The following is a 26,179-nucleotide window of genomic DNA, read 5'->3' on the forward strand; positions in this document are numbered from 1 at the left end:
AAAAACCTGATGATTCTGGCTCAGGTTCTCTCAAAAAGTCTTAGTTAAGCTGTTGGCTGGGGCTGCAGTCCTCAAGGCTTTACTGGAGCTGGAGAATCTGTGCGCAAATTCACTCTTTTTGCTTTTTATTATATTTTTTTCCATTACCATTTATCCCTCTTATACGTCTCCTCCCACAATCACCACCCTATTGTCCATGTCCATGAGTCTGTTAACCATCAACAAAATAAAAAGACTACTTATGGAATGGGAGAATATATTTGTTGATACATCTGATAAGGGGTTAATATCCAAAATTTATAAAGAACTTATAAAACTCAACACCAAAAAACAAAACAATACAATTTCAAAATGGGCAAAAGACCTGAATAGACCCTTCTCCAAAGAAGACATACACATGGCCAATAGATATATAAAAATAATGCTCAATGTTGCTAATCATCAGAAAAATGCTAATTAAAACCACGATGAGATACCATCTCACACCAGTCAGAATGGCCATCATCAATACATCAACAAACAACAATTTCTGATGAGGGTGTGGAGAAAGGGAGCCCTTTTGCACTGTTGGTGGGAATGCAGACTGGTGCAGCCACTGTAGAAAGCAGTGTGAAGTTACCTCAAAAATTTAAGAATGGATCTGCCTTTTGACCCAGCGATTCCACTTCTGGGAATACATCCAAAGAAACCCAAACACTGATTTGAAAGAAAGTAAGCATACCTATTTTCATTTTAGAATTATTCACAAGCACCAAGATATGGAAGCAGTCCAAGTGTCCATTGTAGACGAATGGATAAAACAACTATGGTACATTTACACAATGGAATACTACTTGGCTGTAAAAAAGAAGAAAAATTTTACCCTTTATGTCAGAATAGATGGACCTGGAGAGCATTATGCTGAGTGAAATAAGCCAGTCAGAGGAAGACAAATACCATATGATTTCACTCATATGTGAAATCTAAGGAACAAACTGAACTGACAAGCAAAATAAAGACAGACTCATAGATAGAAAGCAGATTACAGCTGAGCGGGCAGCAGTTAGGGGGTGGAAGGAAATTCACTGTTTTTGAGTGTTGGCATGCCTCTGTTCCTTGCTGGCTATTGGCCTGAGGTTGTGATGTGCTCCTTCACAGAGTGTAGCTTGGGAGCTCGCTTCCCCCAGAGTGATACAAGAGAGAGGAAGAAGAGAACAAGACAATGCCCAACATAGAAGTCACCATTTCTAGGAATTTCTAGGACCTAAAGAAGTGACATAGCAACAGATCGGCCATAGGATACGGTCACACAGACCATCTCTTGTACAGTGCAAGAGGGCACTACACAAGAACTCCTATATTAGCACCAAAAATGTTATAGATTTCATTTATTGGATGCCTACTAAGTGCTTCACTCAAATTACCTTCTCTCTTCCCATGAAGCTTTCAAGCAGAGAATATTATGCTCATTTAGAAAACAGATTCTCCATGGACATGGACAACAGGGTGTGGATTGACTGGGGGCGGGGGTGGGTAGGGCAATGGAGAGCAATGGGGTAAAAATTGGGACAACTGTAATAGAATAGCAATAAAAATAATATGTTTATTTATATTAAAAAGAAAACAGAAGCTCAAAGGAAATTAATAACTAGCCTAAAGTCACAGAGCCAGTAAGTTGGTAAACAGCACATGCACTTTTCACTATACTATACTTTCTTTATCTTGAGAATCTGCCCTGTTTTTAGACATCGTTTAAACTTCCAAACAAAAATGTCAAACATTTTCCCCTAAAGGTTTCCTTCGTTCATTTCCACCTCCTGAGGCACAGTCACCACTCCTACAGCAGCACCACCTACCCATTTCCTCAGAGTAGAGCATTTGCACATTAAAATAAGGCTCAGTCATATAGCATTTTTTAATTTTTTAATTTTATTTAACCCTTTCAAATATCACATTCTCACAATGTGATAGAGAACTATGCAAAGCAACAGAAAATATGTATTTTATCTTGAAGGAAATTAAAATAATTGGAGACAAAACACAAGAAACAGTTGCAACCTATCAGATTTGTTCATTTTAATTAACACAACGTTCCCCCCTTTCCTTTAAACTATTAATTATATTTTAAAGAAACTTGAAGGTGACTTCTGTAAGTCAAAGCAGATTGTCCATATGTCTTTGGCCCAATGTGCCCAGATGGGTATACTCTGTGAACAAATACAGGAAACCAAAATGGAATGCAAATTAAATGCTGAATAAGAAATGGCAAAATAGTTTGAACTGACAAGTTCATAACTCTTGTGGTGGTGTTCCCCTCTCCCAGATCCACGGGGACATTTTTCCCCCTCAAGTCCTAATTTGCGCTCATGATCTTCTCCATACCAAACTTTAGTCAGTCACTCCTACCAAGTCTCATTTTGTACAAGAAAGGAAATTTTATTATATTTAAGGTTTAGTTTATTCCCTTATTGTCACAGTTACAGCTGGCAAGACATTTCAAACAGTATTTATTGTCCTAACAAGTATATTCCTGCTTAAATCCTTTGCTTCTATCTTTATGGATAACTCTACATACACACTGAGTTTGGGGTGCTTTGCATTGAAAGAAGTGCATGTATTATTTTAATAAGAAAAATATCATTTTCATTCTAGCTATTAAAATAAAAGCTAAGTTTCATGTAAAAATAAAATACTGTTTATAAGCTGTTACTGTATTACTATCAGTGGATAGTTTTGCATTATTTATATGCATATATAAAGGCTCCATCAACACTTGAAAGGACAATGGAGTATTTGCATCTGGACCCATCTTTATTAATAATCATTCCTAAATAAAATAGTATTGGAGTTTGACTAGGAGAAATACCATGTTTGAAGTTCTGTTGCCATTCCGCTTTTACAGGGAAGTTCTTTTGCATTTGTGCTGTTCCCACACCTCTAAGGTTGATGCCTCACAGATGTTTTTTAAATATTTTTTTACTTTTCAGTTACAGTTGATGTACAATATTATATTAGTTTCAAGTGTACAACCCAGTGATTAAACATTTACATAATTTACAAAGTGATCAACCCCAATAAATCTAGTACCCATGTGACACCCACCATAGATAGTTATTACAATATTATTGTCTGAAGCAGGGAATATGCTATGGTCACAGTTGTTTTTAAATGACTCTGCATTTAGTGCTCTTGTTTACCAGCTACACAGAAATCCAGATGTGAATGACCACTAGAATGAGTTAACTTGTTGCACAGAGTAAATGTTATTCACTTTCCTTTATAAAAATCTTCAAAACTTATTGAGCAGAATGTGATAGTAGAAAATTAACATAAAGTATTTATAAACACACTAAATAAGCAGTTTAAAGCTTTTCACTCTTAAAAGCCTAAGAGGGTGACAGCAGGATGGGCTGTATGTAGGCAGGGGCCACCTGGACATTTTCTGGGCAATCTTTGCTGAATAGAAGAGGTTTCTCTCTGCCCAAATGTGGGTGTAAAATGGTAGTTAAAAAAAAAAAAAAAGGAAAAATAACTTTAATTCCATTCTCTTTGGATAATATGGTTAGCATTTTGTATCAAATTAGAAAATTGTTAAAAAATATTTCACTCAACAATTATTATACTCATCAGCTATGGTTAATGTCAGAATGTTTAGTTACAATTTCAATAAATTCAACACAAATAAATCCTTTGAAGTGATTGCCAAACAATAGAAAAACCAAGTCACTACCTAAAAGAATGATTTCTCAGGTAATGGTGAAGAAGTTTCAAAAAGTTTGCTGTAAATTCTAAATATATACCAGAATCTTAATGGAAAAAAATAGTGATGGAAATATATTTCCTTATTATAAGGGGACATATGAATCATTAAATCATGATAAAATATCAGTATAAGACTAAAATTAATATAATTAGAACTATTATTTATTCTGGTTGAAAGGTAATTTACAACAAATTTTAATGGCCAGTTTTTGGGTTTTGCTTTTCATAGATGATGAAAACCTTTGCATTAACTATATTTCTTTCTGTTTCTGTAATTAATGTTGAAATATAACTGCTACATAATGAGAGGAACAAGTAAGTATTCTTTCAAGATTAAAAATTAGCTTCATGCACTTGCCTTTTATTAAAGAGGCTAAAAATTATATATAATCTTTCCTCTCTTTAGTTTAATCTATACGATAGGCACAATACTATTATACGTAAAATATGTAGCTATTCAGATGCTATATTTGAACCATGACATGGCATGACTAAAAAATAATAGAAAGTATTAAGGTATTTTTTGAATCAGTGAAGAAAAAAAGAAATTTAAAAAATTCAAAGATGTTAGTATACCAGGTCTGTTGGGAAAAAGTCCAGCCATTTTTAATATAATGAGAACAGTTTGCCCAACATCGATATAACCTGGCAGCCAAGGAGAGTGGGCTGGAATGCACATGCATGAACGTTGGTGACTTCACTATACTAGTCAGTAGGGGCAGTAGATGCTGTTGAGTGAGCATGTGTACTGTGTGGCCATCACATTCAAAATGACAAAGAGAGTAGAGCAATGAATCTGCATCGAATTTTGTGTTAAGTTTAAACATTCCTCTGCAGAAACTATTCAGATGATTCAGAAGGCATTCGGGAATGAATCAATGAGTGCAGCGCAAATAAAAGTGTGGCACAAATGCTTCAAATGGTCAAGACTCTGCTGTAAATGTGTAGGGGACAACTTTTTGTGGTTTCAGGAATTGTAGCCCAAGCCTTGAGCCAGGCCCTACCAGGAGGCCTTTAAGTCTCAATGGAAAACCAGAAAGGCTAAGAGGCAGACAGAACCAAAGGCCATTCAGAGGGTTCCCATGGGAATTGGATTTAAAGAATGCATATTATGCTTTAGAGCTTGCTCTGCTTTTCTTATCTCCTAGTTAAGTATAAACAATCTGTAGCTAAAAATGTATGAAGTCTTGCACGTAATGCCAGTGTGGTGTCAAGATGTTTAGCAGACCCTGACACAGGCTAGTCACTGTGTTCTCTATATTGATATCCGTAATCAGTAACTATCAACTGTAACCCAAGCATCTAAAAGCTTATTGATGATTCATAAGTCTTGACCTTGTATCTCCCAAATCCCCATCCTCCATAAAAGGAATGGGAAACAGAAGTTCTGGGCTCTTCTCCTCTAGAGAGATTAGCCGCCTCCCATCTCTCCAGACAAAATACAGTATCCTGGATAAATTTGTTTTTCCTCCGTGGTCCTGAAACCTTTGCAGGACAGGGAGCTTCCAACCAAGCTGGGGAGTTGAAGGCAGGACAGCCTCAAAAGTGATCCACATTCTGGAAGGCCTGCAACAAGCAGAACACCTGCGAGTGTTGAGCATGTATGGGCTGCAGTCAACAAAGACCAGCGACTGACAGTGAGAGAACTAGAAGCTGATCTGGGGATTCCAAAAACTACTGTGTCTGAGATTTTGACATAGGATCTTGACATAAAACATGTCATGGAAAAATTTGTTTCATAGCTTCTGCTACCAGAGAAGAAGGAACATCGTGCTACCATTGCTAATGATGCTGGGAGAACTGTGTGAGGTCCCAAAGTGCATACTTTGAAGGGAACTGAGGTGTCATTGACCTTATGTATGTTCCTGGTCTCTTGTGTCTTCTTCTGCAATAAATGTTCTTATTTTTCATAGTACATGGCTGGATACTTTCTGGACAGATCCCATATATCAAGAAAGAAAGGAAGCTGATATTTTATATTTCCCTGAAGAAATTAAATCAATGTTCACATGGTAATTGTTAGAATTCTTCCTCTCTCTCCCTCTTCTCTCCCACTCTCTGTATATATAAATGAGGTAGAGAAATGAGAAATGTTCAAGAATATTGGATAAGAAGATACATACACAAACAAAGCAAAATCATCCCATAACTATATGCTACTTGAAGTTACACGTTGAGCTTGAAAACTTTAGCTGGAGATGGGGAAAAGCTAGTCAAGAAGTTCTCTCTGAAAAAATTTTGTTACAGCGATGCCTTCTAATTATTTAAGTTTCCATATTTATTATGTCATTAAATAGGTCTTTTGGAGGTAAAATTTACTAACATTGTAATGCACAGATATTAGCTGTACAATTTTGATAAATGAATTCACCTTATCCATTTTCTTAATGGCATCTTCAGATGAGTTTTTAATTTGATGAAACATAATTTATGACTTTTCTTTTATAATTAATACTTTCTGTGTCTTAAGAAATCTTGTCTACTCCTAGTTCCAGACGATATTCTTCTATGTTTTTTCTAATGGCTTTATAGTTTTTTTCATTTAAGTCTATTTTATACCATAAATCAATATTTTTTATGGTATAAGGTAAGGATCAATATTAAATTTTTTTCATATGTACATCCAGTTGTTCCTACATCTTTTGTTGGAAGGATTTTGCTCTGGCACTTTTGTTGAAAATCAACTAACTGCATAAATCTGCATCTATTTTTGTATTCTCTTTTGTCACTTATTTTATGAATATCCGACTTCTTGATTGCTGATGCTTTGTAGGAAGCCTTGAATTTGGGCTGTATGAATCCTCTAGCTTTTTTTTCCCCCAAGATTATTTAAAATTATTCATATCCTTTGCAATTCTATTGAGTTGGCCAGAAATTCTGTTTAGTCTATTGTAAAATGAAAGACACATTTCTCACTTTCAGTTAGCATAATGTCCTTAAGACTGATCCATGCTGTTGCTTATTGCATAATTCCCTTCATTTTAAGGGCTGAGAATATTCCATTGTCTGCATATGCCACTTTTCTTTATCCAGCTGTTGATGGACTCTTAGGTCAGCAACCCTATTTTGATCCTTCCCATGTTATCCGGCTCCTGAAATACCTCTTCTCCATGACTAACTGCATTTTCTGAGGCTCTACACTGAGCTCAGCACCGTATCTGGGCCTTTGAGTCTTTGGAAGAGGGACCTGGACTTGTTTGGCTCAATAATGTCCTCAGGTTTACTTTAACATTGCTGGAAAATTATCTCTGGGCAAATAAAATCAGGTTATATAAAGAATACATCGTTAGTAGTGAGACACTCATTGACTAGCAACGCTACTTATCTGTTTTCTCTTGCCCCAAATCCTTAGCTTTCCCTACTCCCCAGAGTGGGAGCCCAAGCCTTCATCAAGATATGTTACAGCATAAAATGGCAATCTTTTGAATAGCCTTTGTTGATTAAAAAGAGCTATATAAAATAGGTCAAGATTCGTGAAAAAAATACACTTTTTTTTTTTCATTTCTTCCTCAATGTTGAAAACCTGACATCCTCTCTAGCAACCAGTCTCTCTACTTCAGGAGTGCCACTGTCCTGGGATTCAAGCTCCAGAAACACAGAAAACACGAAGTGAGAAAATATATCTTGTTTTTATGAATGACTACAGCATGAAAAATTTTTAATTAAAATTTAAACTAAATTGAGATATAACTGACATGCTGTATAATTTAGCCATTTAAATTGTAAATTCAACCCTGGCCAGGTAGCTCAGTAGTTTAGAGCATCATCTTGATACACCAAAGTTGCAGGTTTGACCCCCAGTTGGGGCACATACAAGAATCAACCAATGAATGCATAAATAAATGGAAACAGAAATTAATGTTTCTCTCTCTTCCTTTCTCTGTCTCTCTCAAATCAATAAATAAAAAATATTAAGTATAAAATTTAATGTTTTTTTTAGTATGCCCACAGGGTTGTGCAATCATTACTGCAATATAATTTTAGAGCATGTTTAACCATTTGAAGAATTGCTAAATTGTTTTGCAAAGTGTCTCCATTGTTTTTACATTCCTACCAGCATGAAGATTCCAGTTACATCACAATTTTACCAATCCTTAAAGTTGTCTCTCTTTTTTATTATGAGATGAAGTAGTATCTTATTGTGATTTTAAATTACATTTGATCTTTGCTAAATATGTTTATTAGTTCTATTAATGTTTTAGTTGATTCCTTAAGATTTTATATACACAAGATCATGTTGTGTATGAATAGAAAGTTTCACTTTTCAATCTAGAAACCTTTTGTTTATTTTTTTGCTGCTTAATTACTGTGACTAGAACCTCAAGTACAATGTCGAATAGAAGTGGTAAGAATGGACATTTTTATATTGTTCCTGATTTATATTGTTCCTGATTCATATTTTTTACCATTAAATATGATGTTAAATACAGGTTTTTGGCAGATGCTTTTTATCAGGTTGGGTAAGTTTTCTTCTACTAATTGGCTGAGTGTTTTTATCATGAGTGAGTATTGGATTTTGTCAAATACTTTTTTTGGCTCTATTGTAATGCTATTATGATTTTGTGCTTTATTCTATTAATATAATCATTATATTAATTGACTTGCAAAGGTAAAACCAGTTTTCCATTCCTGGTGTGATTCCCCTTGGCCTTAATATGTAATATTTTCTATATGTTGTGGGACTCACTTCATTAGTATTTTATTAAGGTTTTTTTTTTATACTTCTGTAGTCATAAATAATATTATTCTGTAGTTTTCCTTTCTTGTAATGTCTTTTGCATTAAAATAAAAGCTAGTATCATAGGATGAATTGGGAAGTGTGCCCTATTTTTCTGTTTGAGGGGAAAGTTTGTAGAAGGCTGGTATTCATTCTTTTTTGAATACTTGGTGAAATTCACCATAGGGCCAGCTCAGTCGGGCTTTCTTTGTGCGAAGTTTTTAAATAGCTAATTTGTGATTTGCCTACTAAGATTTTCTATTTATTTTTGAGTCAGTTTTGATAAATTTGTGTCTTCCTTGGAATTTGTCCATTTCACCTAAAACTTATTTATTCATAATATTCTTTTATAATGCTTTCTGTTTCTCTAAGATCGGTGGTGATGTACTGATTTTGTTTCTGATTTTGATAATTTATTTATTTTTATCATTCTAGCTAAAGTTTTATCCATTTTGTTGACATTTTCAAAGAATCAAGTTTTGTTTTTATTAATGTTCTCTATTATATTTTTCTCTGTTTCATTTATTTCTGCTCTAATTTTTATTAGTTTCTTCCTTCTATTTGCTTTGTGTTTGGTTGTTCTTATTTTTCTAGTTTCTTAAGATGGAACATGAGGCCATTCATTGAGCCCTTTCTTCTATGTTAATACATACATTTACAGATATAAATTTCGTTCTGATCACTGATTTAACTGCATCTCATAAGCTTTGTTATGTTTTAAAAATATTTTCTAGTGTCCTTTTTCATCTTTTTTGACCAATTAGTAATTAGTGAATTTAATTTCCAGATATTTGTCAATTTCCAAAATTTCCTTCAGATATTATTTACTAATTTAATACCTATGTGGTCTGAAAATATACATTCTATTATTCCCATTATTTTAAATTAATTGAAGTTTGTTTTATGGCTAAGCATTTCATCTACTCTGGAGAATATTCTATGTTGTGTGCTTGGAAAGAATGTGTATTCTATTGTTTAGTGGAGTGTTCTAGAGAAATTGTCAGATCTAATTGGTTATAGATTTATTCAAGTGTTCTTTTTGTTGTTGTTGTTGATCTTCTGCCAGATTGTTCAACCCATTACTTCAAGTGAGGTATTAAAATTGCCCACTCTCATTGTGGAACTGCCTATTTTTTTCTCTTCCGATCTGTGACTTTTGCTTGTTCTCACCTTGTCCCTTTGTGTGTGGAACTTCTATCCCATGAGTGAGTAGGGCAGATGCCATCAGGGCCCCAGTGTTTTCAGCCTGTAGCTCCTGGACTAAGAGCGTCTGCACTGCAAGTGGCAGTTCAGTGGGGAATACAGACCCAGTCCTATTGCCCTCACCTACCTGGAATAGAGCTTCTGCAGCATGGGGCTTGCACATGAGAAATTCCAGAAGCCTACTTCTCTTGGGGTAAAATTGTAGCTTTGTACTGGGAGCTGGAGGGAGAGGGACTTTCTGTCTTCTTGGCTGTACAGGCTTGGGGTAGAGCTTCCCAGGAGCCGGGGAATGAGTGTAATGGACTGGGATGCAATGCAGCTCAGATGCCACAGACTCTCTCACTGTTCTTACTGATATTTAGTAGATTTTCTTGAATGAATGTTTCTCCATATGCTGAAGAACATTTAGAGCAAATTCCATAGGATATGAATAACTAATGATTTTTAAAAAATAAATTGCACCAGTTGTTGTTTTCCTTTGAAGAGAGTCTGCACAACTCTATTCCTTAATTCCCAAAGCCCTGCTCCCCACCCCCCTTCACCTTTTTAAGATTCTGAAATGTAATGATACTTTGATTTCTTCTATTTCCTCTCCCACTTTCAGTTTATTTTGATTACTTGTTTTTATAAGAAGATCACTTCAGTATTAATAAAATGAAATGGGATTGTAGAAGATATGTTCAGTAAATAGTTCCTTCTCTGTGGGATCTATAGCTGCCATTTCTTAGCTATTTCATGAACACAGATGGCTTCATTGAGATTTGTGTTGAGTTTGAGTGTGATAAAAATCATAGATAAAATAACACTGAATCTGCTCTGGTTCCTATATAACATTGATGTATTTACTACTGTCTGTGAGCTTCCTCAGGCAGCACTATGGAGACAAAATCTTGGAACTGTAATCAAGCAAACCATTACATCTTTGGTTTGCTTGTACAATCTCTTGCTACACGGCTTTAAATTTCAGGCCAAATCTGATATTGGACTCTGGTTCTTACCTGGATTTAAGACTGAAGTTCAGGTACTACCCCCAATTCAGACAAAATGTATAGCTTTATAACTTTAATAAGTTATCAATTATATTTTCCTCTCGTAATCATGGCACCTGTGGTCCTGATTTCAAATTAAGGCAGGAATCATTTGCATGATAGATGTGACTTTATTGGACACCGGGCTTTGCCCCTATCATGAGAGTCAAGCAAAGACTAAGCTATTATGCCTCAAAGAAAGAGGTATTCCAAAATATTTTATAAACCCCCAAATTAAGACAATTTTCCAGGTCTCTTCTATAAATCCCAATCATTTTTTTGATACGGTACTTTTGCCATGTCTATATAATGCCAGCAGGCATGGCTGTGGAGAGTGGCAATCTTACCAAGAGAAATACCATATTCTGAATTCTAGAAAATCATCTTGTTATTGTGAGTTCTTGCTATTTTATAATGCTTAGTTTCCACCTGAAAAAATTGAGTCCTGGTTTTATTAAATATCTGATTTGGTATTAAAAAAATTAAAAGAAAGGGACATTATTTACCTTTCCTATTTTATTTTGTGAGCACTCTAATTGGGTCCAAACTCTGCAAGCATCCTTGGTTAACAGAGGAATTCCAACTTAACAGGAAAGGAAAGCTTTCATGTGTTTGCCCCACTATTTAAGGCTCTTTTGCTGGGTAGAAGATATGCAGGAGTAGTGGGTAAGGGAGGGAGTAGAGTTTTAAGTTTTTTGGCTCCTTTGGAGTTAATGTCTAATTCTGTTTTAGTATTAGAGCTCTTTTGTTTATTGTTATAAATCAAATCTTACAACATGGTGAAACTCACAGTTTAAACCCATTGGCCTTGTGTGACAGGACAAGATCTGCACATCCTAATTTTCCTCTTCCCACAATCTCATGTAAATTCCTCATTTTGCAGTTTAAAGCCCAGAAAAGCTAATTGACTTGTCCAAAATCAATCAGGTCTCTTGCCTCCAAGTGTGATCTTTTGAGCTTGCAGTGCTGCCTCCTAGGAGAGGTAACTTCCAGAATGTAAAGACAGGTCTTTACATTTTTTTCCTTTCCCTCGCCTCAGTTTCCTGGACTCCGTGGCCAAGTTAGTAGCAGCGAAAATGAAGGTGAGTGTTCATGTTCGACCTTCCCTGCCACAACATACCCTGTAGTTCCTTCTTTTTTGTGAAATGGCAGTATCACATTCTAGGAGAGTCTCCAAAAGCCCAAGTGACTTTGTGGAGCAGAGTTCTGGGCTTACCAGTTTTAGGCTTGTAGAATGAGAAAGATAAATTTCGTTGTGTCAGTCCTCTGAGATTTCAGTGTCAATTTGTTACCACAGCGTAATATATTTTGCCCTTATTAAATATAATTTCCAAAACTCAGGAGGAGAAGAGATCCCTTCAAGCCATTTTTGCATAAAAGATTCACTTTGGAAATAATTTGCTAAATAGTCTGATAATGAGGAGACAGCATCTATTCAGTCAGGTGAGGCCTAGCAGGAAAAAAATAAGTTTAAATGGAAGTGAAGACATGAGAGGGTTTTGTTTTTTGTTTTTTCTAATTCAATAGTTTACTCCTATGCTTTGGCAAAATTCATTCTTGTAGGTAAAATTGTCTAAATTTTAGTTGTTTTGCAATACAAAGCACTAATAGGACTTATATTTAAACTTGAGATTCTAACTTTTAAAAGAAATATTTTTAAATGTATTCGGTAATAGTGTGGTTAAAATCACCCGTTATGGAAGGCTCTGAGGATATTAAGTTTGCTGAATGACTTTACAGTGGCTCCTAAAGGTACTACAGTATTTATCAGTAATCTGATTTCTTTGTATGCTGCACAGTCATTTTTCTGTTACATTAACTTTATTTTGTATTTTTTGGATCACTCCCATATAGCTTAGAGTGCACTGAGTTGTGGCCTAATTGCCTTATTATGCAGTATTAAATAACCTATAAAAAATAATAGAAGTGTGAATGAAAAGAAATGAGCCTCGGTCACTGTAGGTGGTATAGGAGAGCAAAATAATAGAATCATCCCCAATGTATATGGAATATTAAGCAGAACATATCACTAGAATGAAGACCCTTCAGAATATTTTTTGGAAGGAAACACCCCAAAATGGACCAATGGGGACTTATTTAAATCTGAATTAAGTGAATAAGTAAATATAACTCAAGGATAGATTCTATCTTACAAACAATTCATCTTTATCAATATTTTACACCCAATTTAAAATGTCTATATCCTAACTGCTCTCACTAATATATTATAAACCATAAGTGATGATACTTACAAGCTTTTAAAAATTACCTAAGTCATTCCTTTTCAAAGGCATCTGCTTTCCACTATAATTAGGTAGAGGAGGTTGTGAGAAGTACAGATTTATGCAGTTATTTTTCAAAAGTAGGATTGTTAAGCATTAACTGGTACTAAATAGTAGTTTCCCATTATAACTGTTTTTTATAGTTCCATTCAAGGAAAGATTTCAAGACCGAAGTTCATAAAAATTGGTGCAGTTCTCATAAATGCTAGTTAGCTGGGTTTGTTCGCTTCTTTGATTGTATTTTTTTGTTTTGTTTTTACTTGTACAAAGTAGACAACTCTGAAAGAGTACATATATCCAATCTGAAACCAGGACATTCTTAATATATTTGCTAACTTGCTTAATCAAGATACCCGTGTCTGTGACTTCAGCTATCAGCTCCAAATACATGAAATCTCATATGTAGAGATCTTAAATTAAGGCTTTCCCCTATCTTTCAGGGTTAGTTTCTAAGGGTGTGTTAGTACCAAATTCAGGTCATTATTATTATTTTTTAACTTCTCTCAAGGAGTTCCTTCTTTCCTTCCCATCATCACCCTCCTTAGCCCTTCCAGACCCTCATCGCTCCCCAGAACTGGCATAGGGGCTCCTTTACTGTCTTCTTGTGTCACTTTCTTGACTCCAGTTTACCTTCCGCATGACCAGAAGGCCCTCCTAAAATACTCCTTTCATCCTGGTTTTCACCTACCTAATACCGTGGGGCTTCTCTTTTGTCCGTGGAGGAGAATAAAAGAGTGACAGCCGCAGACTGTGTTTTCCCCCTTCTTGTTATCACATCTTAACCCAAAGCCCCTCCACTCCAGCTAAGGTAATCTGTGGACGAGACACAAAGTCATTGTTCCCCTTTCTGATTTGAGCCTCTTCTATTTTTGTTTACTTAGAATTTCCTACTGTGTGCCCACCCGGATCCATCTTGGATCCTGATGGGAGCTGAAGAAAGTGTCTTGTGCCTAACTCCCTTATGACTTAGTTCCTGCTTTATACCATATGTAGCAGAAACAATAGTGGACTGTGAGAAGATCTCTCAGGGTAACTGCTCTCTGAACAAATAGAGAACCTCATGCTGTTCACTTTCTCACTCCTCACAGTGTGAACAGATAAAGTAAGTACCCTGTATTTTTTGTTGTTGTTATTGTTGTTGAATAACTAGGCTTAGGACAGGTCTTAACCATTCTTAAAATGCTATCTTCTAATTCATGGAAGGATAGATTGATATTAGTGTATCACTGAGGTAATTCCATGGTTCTTGTCATTGCACATGTATTTTTTATGGCCATATATACAATATTGAGTGACCCTTGCAGAAAGACCTGTACATTCTCAATAGATGTGTATTGCTTGATTTCCAGCATCTTAAACATTTTTATGTTTGGATCTTGTTTGGGGACATTATTGTCTCACTTTCCTCCCCTTTTTAAATCATCGTAGGGGCTTTTTTCTTGTTCTTGAAATAAAGGTAATCAGTAACATTCTTAATCCAGTGTGATTGTCACAGAATGACTTTCGGGAACATTAAGTTTGCTTATATTTACCACTTGAGGACAGTTTTAGGAAAGAAAACATTAGACTATTTTCTTAAATGATATTCATTTCTCCAATGATACCCAATACACTAGTTTCCCAACTCTGCCATTTACATGCTGAGAGGCACGTGAGAAAAGAATGCAGATTCTTATCACAGAATCAAAGTGAGAGCAAATTCTGTGGTTAAAGTAAAAGCTCCATCTCAGTCACAAGAGATTTAAATAAGTAGAAAGCCAGGAAGGGGCTGGTGTGTAGGCAACATGCATGTGGGAACCAGATTTTTTTTTTTCCTATGGGAATTTAAACACTAAACTGGAATGGCAATGGATTCTAGGCTTTTTTTATGTGGCTTATTCAGTCTGTATAGATTAGCATTACCAACATCACACCATGATTCCAAAGATTAAAACAAAAATGAGAATAATTCACATTTTGTTGGTCATATCAGACATACAGACTTCCGTCCATCTATGACACAAATGAAGCATAGATACAAATCAGTTCTGACTCCATCTGAGTCCTCAGACCTCCCTGACAGTGTATCTGTCAATTCCCTCTTCCCACTGTTGCAGTAAACCTTCCAGATTCTTGTCCCTTTCTTAAGTCTCCTCTTGTCATCACTCTCAGTGGAAGATTTTTACCTTCAACCTCATGCAGAGAATAAAGGATATTAAATGATAATTTTCTTAAATCCCAATTTTCCATCCATCCCATGCTGACTGCTTTCACTCCTGTTTAAATTCATGAGAGCAGTGTCCAAATCCAGATCTGCTGCATGGCTTTGATCAAACCAACCATCTCTAGAACAGATTTCAACCTTGGCTGCACATTAGAATTACCTGGCAATGCTTTTACAAAACTGATGCTCAGGCCCCACCTATAACCAATGAAGTCAGGATCTCTGAGGGGGAAGCTCATGTATCAGCACATTTTTAAAATTTCATAGATGATTCCACGAGCAGCCAGACTTACAAACCAGTCCTTAGCCTCCAGTTTCACAAGGGGAAGCATATTATGTGTGTTGCAAACCATTCTCCTGAAAACTCTGCATAACATCTCTATATCCAGCAATAAACATGGAATAATGTCTTTCTGCACTGACATACCATTACTATACCTGACTTGAGTGAATTTTACTGTTCATATAACCAAAGGAAAAAATATGTATAATACTACAGTAATTTTTCAATTTAAATTATAGAGAAACATCTAAATGAATGTGAGGAACCCACTTTCTAGTGATCTTTGTGTCCTAACATTCTCTTGTGGTCAGTCATGATTATGGCCTTGAAATCTTGACATAGACTTTAGTCTTTGAGAAATAGGCACCTATTCTCCCAGCCTTCAAGGCCTCTCCTTTATTTCAAAACTTATCTCTCTTTTTTTTTTTTTTTTTTGTAAGATTCTACTAAGGGCCAAAAGGAGTAGAGAAAATATGGCATCCTTACTTCAAGTCCCTAAAATCTTCAGCCTCGGTAGACACAGGGACAGAATTCCAGGATACAGTGGTGTCTGCATAGTCAGGAGCTTGCTATCTAACTAATTGTAGGAAACTAACTTCTCAGTAAGGATTGAGGCTTAAAAAAAAAAAAGACAGACTGGATTTTCTGAGAAGACAAAACCATTTAGGCCAGAAAAACCAAACAAAATCGAGCTAATTTCATGAACCTAAGTGAAACTTAGCTTATTTTTTAAATTATCTCTGATAATTATAAGAGAAACTAAAGTCATTTTTAAAATTGGTATGAGATAATCCCTGCCATTGGGAAACCCCTGTTATAATAACCCATCATTGTAAAGGTTAAACAGTATACTCATTTTCACTTTATAAGCTGTCCTGTAACATTGTGTCCCTGAACTTCATAGCAGTTTCAAATTTGAAAGCTCCCAATTTGCAAACCCTTCTTAAATGCACAATAAATTGGTGGTTTATATTATTATATTTTTTTTACTTCTGGATCTTTGACAGGTGTAAACAACTCTTCTCTTGCTGAGGATTTCAATAAGAAGTATTTTTGAAGTCTTATTCTCTAGAAGTTTTATTTTGTTTTTGAAATTTTGTTTCCATCATGTTCTTTTTTAACCTTTGTCTGGCTTGTTATGTTTATAGTAGATGCTTTATTTCAATGTCTTTGGGCCTTTGACATTGGCTCTTACTTAGCACAAGATACTAAGTAGCTTACCGGAAGTTGTGTTGATTGCTGAGCCACAGAGCAGCATAATGATGTGCAGCCAGGCTCTCCATGGTCAGAATATCCAAGTGTTTCGTGAGTCAATAACTTTCTCTACAGAGAAATCATTTGGTCTCCTCCTAGAGACATAAAACTGCCAACCTTCTAGGAGCCAAGTAGGAAAAGAGGTTGGAAATTTCAGCATATAAATCTATACTTCTACTTAATCTCTCTTATTTCAGCATTACAACCTCTACTTGTGCATATCCCTGTTCAATGTCAAGTTCAGAGGCCCCCTGGTTCAATCTCTCCAGACTTATGACAGAACATGGGAGGTCAATTAATGCCTAAGAGCTTCTTATACAAACACCTACCCATCTTCTGAGATTCTTCTGTTTTCCTATTTCTCAGTCCTTATATTTTCTTAAAGCGTGGCTTGGCTTGCTTTTTATTTCCCCCCATTGTCCACTCTCTGTTGTTAGCTTTCAGCTTTTTCTAACCAATTAACACTTAATCACTTAATCTGTTTTCTGGTTCGCAAGTATTGGGTTGGCCAAAAAGTCCATATGTTTTTTTCCACAAAATAAAAGACATATTTTTCATTTTCACCAATAACTTTATTGATTTGGGTATTTTGAGTTATCAGCTATCTCAACATGGTATAACATTGATTGTTCTCAATTAATGTCTTGATTCGATTGCTATAAACTTCAAATGATCTACCTGACCTTGGAGCATTGTCCAGTGAGAAATCTCCAGCACAAAACTTCACAAACCACTTTTGACACATTCAATCAGCCACAGCGCCTTCTCCATACACTGAACAAATCTTTTTTACATTTCAGTTGTATTTTACCTTTCTTGAAATAATAAAACATAATAGGCCAAAAATACTTCTCTTCTTCCATCTTCAATATTAAAACAGCTACATAAAAATTTACCAATTTTGATAAGGTATTTTTAAATGCATGCTGATATGACAGCTATCACAATACAATCTAACAAAATTGTTCCAAATGAGGTTAAAGACAACTACGTACTAGGAGAGCCATCATAGGGAAAAAAAAAAAAAAGAAGAACTTTTTGGCCAACCCCATATTTGTTAGCATATCTCATCTGCTTCATCTTTCTACTAGTATGCTTTCATTTTATAGTTTATACTCTTTACTCTTTTACTATCTTTTTAATTAAACGTTGAGAGGGGACATACATTTAATTTCCCACATTTACTTGGTAGTTCAGAGAAGGAAAACTCTGATTCCAAAAAACCTCCGCTGCCTTGCGGCATACCTCTTCAGGGGAAAGGCTAAGGGAGTAAACCCCGACAGAAAATCCGGAGCCGGAGTCCCTAAGGCGGTTTGACGTTGTAGTCAACACCGGCAACTCCTGCGGCGCACCTGAAGCCAAGCTGTATCGACTCCGTCTTTCCCTTGGACCCTTCAGCTGCGAAGAGAGGGGGGGTCTGCTGCATGGGCAACAGCAGACCCTCCATATCACCCTGCCCAGGCTCTGTAGCTTCAGCTTCACTGGAGAGGACACTCCAGCGTCATCGCAAGATGTCTATTCAACACGGGAGGAGACAGATACCGTGTCACTCCGGAGTCGGACTGCACAACCATTCTCGGCGGTGCAGATAGACTCTTAAGAAGCTACACCATCGTCTCTCGAGACAGACGGCTGCCGACGACGACTTGGTAGTTCATTTTGCAATCTTCCTCCAATGTAGTTGTCATTATATAGATAAGAAAAAAAAGGTACAATAACTTGTTTAAGATAGTGTAAGTAATAACCTGTACTGTATAGATGAACTCAGATTTCAAGTTCTTGTTCTTTGTATGAATTACTTCACAAGAAATAGTTCAAATTGATAGTTTCAAACAAGAAATCCAGCCCTAAGAATACTAATGTTTATTGAGTGCGTTCCCAGGTCCTGTGCAAAGTGCTTCACATGTATTATCTAATTTCATCCTCACAGGAACCCTGTGATATAAGCAATATTTCTGTCCACAATTTACTGAGGAGAAAGCTGAGCCATAGAAAAGTCACACAGAAAGTAAGATAAAGTCCTAAACAAATAGAGTCAGGACCCTGGACCTGGGTTCAACAAACATTTCTTGTAAAGGGATATTTAGTCAATATTTTTGGCTTTGTGTGCCATAGGGCGTCTGCTTAAATCATTCAACTTTTTTCTTGTAGCATGAAAACAGCCATAGGCTTTGCGTAAAGGATCGACATGGTTGTATTCTAATACAACTGCTTACAAAAATAAATGTTGGACTGACTTTTGCCTGTTCACCCCTGCCCCTATATTAATTTTTTAAAAAGTAGAAATGATGAACAGCTGGTAATGAAGCTAAGTTCTACTCTACCTGGAAAGGTTATTACACTCTTGCTACTAGGCGAAGACTCAACAAATGCACAGGCATTTCAAAGCTTCAACAGACAATCAGGTGTAGGAATGTAGCTAAAAAGAAGTTGACAGAGGAAAGGACAGATTATACCAGTAGCACACTGGTGAAGAAGAGCTGAAGGATTCCTCCCACCTTTGGCTGCTTCTTCCTGTGCTCATCACTGTCTTCACTTGGGTATTGGTAATCCCCATATGGGTCAAATAGCTGCTTTCAAAGAATGAGTTAGGAAAATGCATTAATGGCACCAAGTCAGAAGTTGTCATTTGGATAAGATAAAGCTGCAGTCTGAGAGCCGTTAACCCTCCAATGCTTAAAAAAGAAAAAAAGAAAAAAAAAAAAAAAAACTTTCTCTGAAGCAAAATTTTAAAAGCAACTTCAGTGTTAATCCAAAGGAGTAATCCGGTAAAGTCCTCAATGACTAACTTTTATGTTACAGCCTCATGATTTTGGTATCATCAGTTTCAAAGGAAAAATTAGACACTATCTCTCATATTATTCATTTGCAACCAAGATCAGAAGAAAAGTTTACTTATCACCTTCACATAATGAAGGGTTTAGGAAGAGGGAGAAATGTGTTGGTTTGGTGACAGAAAGAGTTTACTTTGCCCAAAGAGTAACTTGGATACACTTAATGAAATACTTTTTTTATTTTTCAAGAGCACCCAGTTCACAGTTTGTATTGTATGGGAAGCCAACAAGATAGCAATCATTAAGCTTCTATTCCTTCTTGAATATAGACTTGTCAGCTATAACCAGGATCTAGTCTCAGGATGGAAAATCTAGTCACTTTTCATCTTCTCTACCACAGTGAATAAGAAAAACATTTTGAAAGGGTGATTTCAAAGTGGAAAATGTACTTTATATTCAGCTGGAAGACAGAAGCTAGATAAAGAATAGCAAAGAAGAGTTACTTTTCTTCATTGTGAAATATATTCCTTATGCTCAGTACACAAAACCATTTCCATCATGACTATGTACTAAAACTCTAAGGCAGGAAGGAATCATCTTTTCTCCAGGCTTTGAAAAATAGTCAAGTGTAGTCATTACAGTTAAATCAATAATCAGATTAGAACCCAAGACACAAAATTATTACACATGAGACCTCCCTTTGCATTCTCTGCTTGAGCCACTCTTTCTTTACTGGTTGATTTCTGCATCAATCAGTTCCTGGATTCCAAGGCTCTGGTAAGAGATAAGATGAGAAGGATGCATTGTTATCTCATCATCAACTGAAAATCACTTGTAGCTTTCACATTTTAGTAGCTCTTTTTGCATCTTTATGTTAAAAAGTAGATGTAAATTTGCCTTGTAACTTTTCTGTTTGGACCAAAATTTTTCATCATTTGTTGGCAGTTTTTATCACCTAGGATAAGACTGTGAAATAAACAAGTTTTAGGGCTTTACCACCTAGAATAGGGAGCATTTTTATTAACTAGCTTTCTATCCAAGCTATACTCAGGGGCAAATGCAGCATTTGATTTTTTAAATTGAGTTATAATCAACATATAACATTAGTTTACAAAGTGCATAGGTAACTCAATATTGGTTCTTTTAAATTCTAATGCAGAACTCAGTTATTTTATATAAAAGAACATTAAGTTTGGTCTGATGAAGTTACTTCAGCTTGAGTCTACTCTCTGGCTGTGGTTTTCAAATGTTTTTGATTTAGTGACTCACTTTTTTTAACCAACAACTTTCCATTTATCTCTTCAGTATGACATTACTATACCAAGAAAAGAGAAATAGTTTGAAAGTTCAACAATGTGTGAAAAAATGAAAACCAGATCTGAGAAAGGAAACTGAACTTTATTTGGTATTTGGGTTGGGCTGTCATAGTAGATAATTGACAATTAACAAAGGGCTAGGTAATAAATGACATTTATGGATGCTCAATTTATTTGATTCAGTTTTAAACACTTTGGGAAAACTTAGTTTGGTGGATCTCAGCACCCCTAAAACCAGTATGTGTGGATTTCCTAGGACAGAGTATCTCCAAGTGTGGTCTTAGGACCATGTGAATCAGGGTCATCTGAGGTTCTATGTAAAGGATTAATTCCTGAGCTTCAGTTCAGATTTTTAAAAAATGAAATAACTGGAATGATATCCAGAAATGCAGAAAAAGAAGTTTATAAAATCCAACTCCCATTTATACTAAAGCTCTTGATAAACTAGAAACAGATATTCCATCAATTTAATAAATAATATCTACAAAAATCTACAACAACTTACAGATCGACCTCATACTTAATGGTGAGAAACTGAAAGCTTCTTTACTGAGACCAGGAACAAGGAAATGATGTCTCCTGTCACTACTGTTTTCAACATCATACTGGAAGTCCTAATTAATACAATAAGAAAAGAAAAGGAAGTAAAATGTATACAGAAAGGTAAAAAAGAAAAAAACCTTTGTTCACAGATGACACAATTGTCTATGTAGAAAATACAAAAGAGTTGAAACTAATAAGCAATTACAAGGTTCCAGGATACAAGGTTAATATATAAAAGTAAGTTGCTTTCCTATATACAGTGAACAAGTGGGATTTGAAATTAAAAACACAATACCATGTATATTAGCACCCACCAAAATACCTAAATATAAATATAACAAAACATGTACAAGTAATATAAGAAAACTACAAAACTCTAATGTAAGAAATGAAGCATAAATGGAGATATAGTCCATGTATTACATGAACAAAAAGTCTCAAATTTTCAAGAGGTCAGTTTTTCCCATCTTGATCTACAGATTCAATGCAATCCTAATCAAAATCCCAGTAGTTATTTTTGGATATTGAAAAACTCATTCTAAAGTTTATATCAAAAGACAAAGGTCCAGTATAGCCAACAGAGTATTAAAGAAGAACAGAGGAGTAGCCTACCCTGCTTCAAGACTTACTATAAAGCTATAGTAATCAAAACAGTATGATATTAGTGAAAGAACAGAGAAATAGATCAGTGGGAAATAGCCCAGAAATAGCCCTGCATATAGTCAACTGATATTTGATAAAAGATCAAAGGCAATATAATGAATAAAAGATTGTCTTCAACAAATGGTACTAGAACAACTGGACAGCCACGTGCCAAAAAAAAAAAAAAGAAAGAAAGAAAAGAATCTAAGCAGTCCTTACACCTTTAACAAAAATTAATTCAAAATAGGTCACAGACCTAAATCTTAAATGCAAAAGTATATGATTCCTAGAAGATAATATAGGAGAATATCTAGATGACCTTGAATTTGGCTATGACTATTTAGATATAATATCGAAAGCACAATCTATAAAGAATTGATAAACTGGATTTTAATGAAATTAAAATTTCTGCTCCAAAAATGTCTTCCCTACAATGTAAAGAGAATGAAAAAATAAGCCATAGACCAAGAGAAAATATTTGCAAAAGACATATCTGATAATGACTATTATCCAAAATATACAAAGAACTCTTAAAACACAGCAATAAGCAAATAACCAACCCGATTAAAAAGTGGGCCAAAGACCATAATAGACACCTCTCCAAAGAAGATATACAATGGAAAAGAGGCTATATTTGAAGAAATGTGAGCATATCTTCTGAATTAAAGAAAGACATAGATCCTCAGATGGATAGTGACCAATGTGAATACGAGAAATAAAAATCCTATATATGGTATAGTGACACCACCATCCTATATAACACTTTTGTGTGAAATATAAAACAGTGCCCTCTAACAGATGTTGTCCTTTAATTTTATGTCTTGAGTGAGTGTGCCTTGGCCAAGTTTTTAGTCCCCCACTTGCTTCCTTAGCCATATTCCTTTGTGCAGGGCAAGAATTACAGAATGAGAGAATCTAATTAGGAATTGTTTTACAGATTTCTTTCAAAGTACCAGCAATTGCACCAAGTTTTCCCCTCTAGTGTTAATACTAGGAGGCAATAGAATAAAATCTTTAATGCTGAGGGAAAAGGAATCATAACCTGAGGCTCTATATAAGACAATATTATCATTCAAGAGTAAGTATAAATAAATTTTTGGACAAAGTCTAATAGAATTTACTTCTTACAGATTCTTGCTGAGAGAACTATAAAAGGATGGACTCCAGCAAGAGGAAAAGTAAATCAAAGGAATGAAGTGGGATGTAAGCAATAGTGGTAAGTAATATATGTGCATTTAATTAATACGTAAAACATGGTGATTTTATTGGAAAAAAAAGGTTAAAGTTAGGTCAGCTGAATTTACTTCGATGGGGCTCTCCTCTCTGTTTATGATTTTAAGTATTCTCAATGTAGGAACTCACTCTTTTTCATCTATTAACTGCTGTTTCTCTTACTAACTGGCCATCATTATACAATACTAAGATAAACAACTGGAATTCCAATAATGTAAGAAAAAAGCAGAAAGTAACATTTTATTTGTCTTTGTAATTCATGGGAAGTCTCACCATGTGCTTAGAAAAATAACTACCTTGTAAAAGATGCTCAAAAAACTTCCTCCGTTTAATAAATATACTTTTTTAAAAATATCTTTTATTTATTATACTGTTACAGTTGTCCCAATTTCCCTTCCCTCCACTCGCCTCCACCCAGTGGCCCCCCTCCCTCCAGTTTTCCCCCCCTTTTTGTCCATGTTCATTGGTTGTGCATATAGTTCTTCTCAACATCTTCCTGTCTACTCCACTCCCTCCTACTATGCTTCTTAATTCCTGTACGATCTCCCTCCCTTACCCTCTTCTCCCTCCCTGCTGACCTCCCCCCAATACGCTCCCCATACCTATAGTTCTTTTTCCACTCTCGTTGCCTATTTAGTTTGCCTTTGTTTCAATTCCCTAGCTTCTGTTGTTTCTTGTGATGCAGTTTTCATTTTAATGTTCATAGTTTTGATCCTCCTTCTTCTAACCAGTCCCTTTAACATCTCATATAATAGTGGTTTGGATCTAATGAACTCTTTCAGTTTTATTTTGTCCTGGAAACACTTTCTCTGTCCTTCTATTCTGAATGACAGTTTTGCTGGATAGAGTATTCGTGGTTATAGGTTTTGGATTTTCATTACTTTGAATATTTCTTGCCAGTCCCTTCTTGCCTGCAGGGTCTCCCTTGAGAAGTCAGCTGATAGTCTAATTGGGACCCCTTTGTACATGATTCTTTTCTTCTTTCTTGCTGCTTTTAAGATTCTCTCTTTATCTTTAACTTTTGACAATTTGATTATAATGTGTCTTGGAGTGGTTCTCCCTGGGTGCAGTTTTTCTGGAACTCTCTGTGCCTCCTGGACCTGTAAGTCTATTTCCTTCCCCAAGTTTGGGAAGTTCTGCTTTATTATATTTTCACTTAATTTTTCAATTTCTAGTTCTTCTTCGCCCTCTGGCAATCCTATAATTCTTATGTTTGATCTCTTATAGCTGTCCCAGAGGTTTCTGATCCTCTTCTCACTTTCCTTGCTTCCTGTTTCCTCTGTCCATACTGGTTGACTGTTTGTTCCTTCTCTATGTTCCAGTTTGTTGATTTGAACTCTGGATTTTATTTCCTCACCATTTGTCTCGTATGTGTTTTTGTTTTTTTCAGTATGAGTGGTTTTCAATCCTTTCTCGTCTTTTTCTAAATCTTTTGTTAATTCTGTAAGCCACCTGATAACAATGGCTCTGAACTGAGCCTCTGACAGGTTTCTTATTTGTTCATCTGTCAGATTCTTCATCTGTTGCCTGGTGAGCTGCGCCACCGGGATTTCTATAGTTGTCTGCCTCATTTTGACAGATTTACATTTTGCTTTCTCGGGCGGGCTATAGGGGGCGGTGCCTGTGTACTCGTCACTACCCAGCGACCGGTGGCGATCCGCAACCTATTTCGGGGCGCTGTGGCGCTTTGTGTGGGGGCGGGAGTCCAAGATGGATTCCTGCTGTTATGCTCCGCTGGGAGACCCGGATCCGTCCTCCCACCCTCTGGGCCTCACTGTCCGAGGCGATGTGGTGGCTCCTTTTCCCAGCGTTGGGGTCGGGAGTTGCTGGGGTTTGACTGCAGCCAGGATTGCTCTCCCTGCCACTGTCCCTGGTGCTACCGCAAACAGCGCCGCCCGGTTTCGCTCTTCTTACCTGCCCAACGAGTGCCGCTGGTTTATAATTTTGTACGTTGGGCTTCCGTGTAGTTTTATTTTCTGGAATTTCTAGTTATCTTTTGTTTTGAGGTAGTTGTATTCCTTTCTAGTTGTAGAGGGAGGCCGAGCATGTCAGTCTAAGCCTCCATCTTGGCCAGAAGTCTGAGCATATAAATATATTCTTAATTAAAATTTAAGAAAAATTTCTGATGAGAAATAGCATTTTGGTGGGATTATATATTAGTACATAGAATCATATCATCAGTATCTTCTTACCAGAAGACAGTGATTTAAGAAAATGAAGCTGATTTAAAATTTTTTTAAATGTCTACATTTAAGAAACTTCTAGCAACATGGACATGGACAGCAGAGTGAGGACTGACTGTGGGAGCAGGTGGTGGGCAGGGCAGTGCAGAGCAATGGGGGAAAAATTGAGACAACTGTGATAGAACAACAATAAAAAAATAAAGTGAATATATGCCATTTTAAAAATAAAAATAAAAATTTCTAGCAAGCTTCAAAGAATAATTTGGGGGCGGCAGCAATCTGTGGAGTTTTTTTAAGTCCTCAAATAAATCAATCTTAGGTTTAAAATGACTTGGTTTTCCTTGGACAATAAAAAAGATGGTTCTTGGTTAGAAAGGAAAAGCACATTTTTAAAGATGAAGTTCCTAGTGAAGTGTTCTTTCAGGATATGTCACCCAGTTATTTTTGTATGGAACAGAGTGACATAAACTCTTCACCTTCATTTGCTCAGCCTAGAATCAATTTTTGTGTTGAAGCTGCATTGCTGCCCTAGTACTAATTTAGGGCATTCTCAAGGGTGGCCCGGAAGTTCTAATCTTGTCGTAAAATCATCTTGGCAGAATAACGGTCATTTTCTTAGACTTTTGCTCCACATCCAACTTGCCAGTCAGAAGGTGGGTACATTTGTGGTACTGGCACTAATAATCAAAGTCCTTTTAATTCTGGAATTGCCCTAGAAAGACATGGCTTTTGTCCATATTCTTATGGCTGCTGAATCTGAGTGAGCCATTAATGTTA

At 35.9% G+C, this 26,179-nt stretch overlaps 1 protein-coding gene across 2 annotated transcripts in view; it reads left to right on the forward strand.

Annotated features, from left to right (window-relative positions):
- The window catches only part of KCNN2 (potassium calcium-activated channel subfamily N member 2), a 382,062-nt gene that overhangs the window by 76,024 nt on the left and 279,859 nt on the right, over nt 1-26,179 (forward strand). For both annotated transcript variants that reach the window (XM_090276594.1, XM_090276595.1), the window contains one exon: nt 23,117-23,202. The gene's annotated coding sequence lies outside the window, so the exon portion shown is untranslated. The remainder of the gene's footprint in view (nt 1-23,116; nt 23,203-26,179) is intronic.

This window comes from Furipterus horrens, unplaced genomic scaffold (assembly GCF_987537825.1).
Source record: "Furipterus horrens unplaced genomic scaffold, mFurHor1.1.pri manual_scaffold_5, whole genome shotgun sequence".
NCBI lineage: Eukaryota > Metazoa > Chordata > Mammalia > Chiroptera > Furipteridae > Furipterus > Furipterus horrens.